Here is a 3,017-nt window from a genome sequence, read left to right as displayed (position 1 = left end):
TTAAGTGCCGTCGAGTTGGTTCTGACCCATAGTAACACTGTTCCTTGGGGGCTGATGCGAACAGACCAAGAGGATACTTTATTCACAGTGTATGTGTCAAAGCTTAAGAACCCCAAGTTTAGGAATTCATATAAGGGGACTGATTAAAAAAAAACATGTCCAAATCCAACCTGGACAAGAAATTAATCTACCCTTGGCACCAGAGGGTGGCACTATATCTATCTTTCTAGAATGTTTGGTATACAAAGCTGATATAGGACAAGAAGAAGTGCATGGAGAATTATTTCCTAACAGGAGATGGCATATTTTTCTCATATATAGACGAGTTGTTTTGAGGAATTTGCTATCTGCTGAAGTACCAGTTTTCAGTGTTTCTGCGTGTCCACAGACCCATAAAACAATTACACTTCCTCCGGGAGTTTCTAGCTGAGAAACATACTGTAGTAGAGATTTCACTCTTCTTTTGGGGAAAGGATAGCATGTATTTCTGTACTTCTATATGCTTAGGCTTCTGGTATGCCGCAGTAGGATCAGCACTGGACTTTGAACCACAAGGTTGGCAGTTCAAACCCACTAGTTGCTCCTTGGAAACCCTATACAGGATGGCTATGAGTTGGATTTGACTCGATGGCACTTAGCAAAAAACAGCAACAATATGCTCAGGCAATGATCCTGTGCTTGATGCTGAATTTGGTTTAATAGTGAAAATGAAATCTTACTGATATTTTTTGAAGATGATGAGCCTACAGGCACTTACAAAACATCATGAATTATCACAATATCTCTGCTGGGACAGCACTGAATTGTTAAAATAAAAACTTAAGGAAAACTCAAATTAGACCTAACAGCTGAAGGGAAGTGAGGAACTGATGGCTTGTAGCTATACCCCCAGCATCCAGATCACCTCCAGAACCATTCCATTAGACCCAGGAGCTCAGGCTCCCTTCCCCTCTTGAGGCCCACTGAGCCCCATTTTCTGTATTTTCTGGTTGCATCCCAATGGTGCCATTTGACTTACCCTTGGCTCTGAAGGAGGAGGCAAAGCAGGCGTTCTGCCAAGTCTCCTGCCAGGAGAGACCCCACCCTTATTTTTGGAGCCCACTGGAGAGACAGCAATGGAGCTCAGAGCATCAGGCCCCACGTGGTACAGCACAAGGCATGAAGAATATGTTCTTGGGCCAGTTGGGCCCCAGCAGCTTGACCCCTGTTTGTCTCAGGTGCCACATAGCATGTTTGACGTTGGCTTTGTCATAGTTCTGCCTATTTCTCCCATCCTCTTAGTTTGCACGTAAAATATAGATTTTGGTAAACTCATGGTTTTGAAAATCTCCTCATGTCTTTTCATTGACCCCCAAATGGAATACTTCTGAAAGATATCAAAGAGACTTGTGTTACCCTCACAAGACACTGCTCTAGTGCTGATTGCATTTTCTGTAACTAGTCGGCCTGTCTTCCAAGTAGATTGCAATGACCATGTTTCATCCCCATTTCCATCATCCAAGAGCTTCTACTCCTTTTATGGAGCAGAAGCGGATGAAGGCTTGCATGTGAGGATGACATCAGCAGAGTAAACAAGCTGCTTTCAGGATTTCTCCAACAGAGCTGGCATTATAATAATCTCACGATTGTCCAGTTTAGAAGTTTTCTATTCTAAAAGGAGTTTGGGCTGAAAAATAGAAACTCAGAAAGATTAGGTTTTACTTATCATTTGAGTCTTGAACTAAAAACAGAGGGAAAGAGTGAAAAATAAAGATAATAAAGAAATAGTTGGGTTTCAGTTACAATAGAGCTTCTAGATGTTGGTACATTGACCAGAAATGCTCAGGGTTTTTAGAAGTTAAAATTAGCTTATGCCACCTTATAATCTATTTATAAGATCTCCCTGACTGCCTGAATGTCTCTTCTTATTATTCAGAAGTCATCTTTGGTCCCAGTTTGTATCACACAAAGGAATGTTCACCTGCAGGTATTTCGTTTTTTAATATTGTCTGAGAGGCTGTGGAATCCTTTTATAAAAGGCAAGTATCTGCAGACAGTATTCAGCTCTCACATGCAGTGCAGGATTTAAATAGAACAGAGACATAAAAGGAGGCTGACATCAAGGTGTTTTTGCTCCCCAAAGCATGAAGCCTCCTACCACCATCCTGCTCCCCATTCCCAGACTGCAATTTCCTGCAGGGTCAGAATATTCTCACTCTACTCCAATTCCTCACCTTGAGGCAAGACCCACAGCATCTTGTAAAGTCAGCCCTCATCTGGAAAAATCAGGTGGTCCTTGGTGGAGAGAAGGGCAGCGGTACCCAGTATGCAGGCCTAGCCACCTTCACAGTAAGTCAGAGGTAGGCCTGGGAGTAGAAACCCTTGCTCCTGGCATTATTTACACTTCCTTTCCAGTAGTGCATGGGCCAAGCCCCGAGTCATCTGCTCTAGAGTGGTCTCTTCACTCTACCACTGCTGGTTGTCCCTGAGGGAGATGGTCATCAGGCTCCAGATGACTCCTGTCCTACTGTTGGTGGCCTCCATTCTGCTAGCTGCCTATTGGACCAATAAATAACATCATGATAAATGGAGAAAAGATTGAAGCTGTCAAAGTTCATTTTGCTTGGATCTACAATCAATACTCATGGTAGCAGCAGTCAAGAAATCTGCTGCAGAGAGAACAAACAAGATGGCGGATTAGGTGGAAGTGCAGTAAAGTAGCTCCACCAACAACAACACAGAATACCCGACCAAGCAGGCTCAGGGAATGGTCCCAGAACTATGAACCACATATAAAGGAATATTTAGAAGGTTGGAAGGCTCCCAGTTGGAGGAATTTTTGGCAGAAGCAAGAAATCTATTGCTTTCTAGTCCGGGAATCTCGGCTGCTCCAGGAGCCGCCATCTTCGGTGAGACCACACGGGGAAAGGATCAGAGCGGACACAGATGTCTGGCAGAACCACTGAGATAAAGGTGTGGACTTTCTTTTCTTTTGGTATCTGTTCATTGGTCCCTTGCTGTCTGTGCACCTCCATTCT

Source organism: Chrysochloris asiatica, unplaced genomic scaffold (genome assembly GCF_000296735.1).
Source record: "Chrysochloris asiatica unplaced genomic scaffold, ChrAsi1.0 scaffold00044, whole genome shotgun sequence".
In the NCBI taxonomy this organism is placed as follows: Eukaryota; Metazoa; Chordata; class Mammalia; order Afrosoricida; family Chrysochloridae; genus Chrysochloris; species Chrysochloris asiatica.
The sequence above is the reverse complement of the archived record's forward strand: the minus strand, read 5'-3'. Positions refer to the sequence as shown.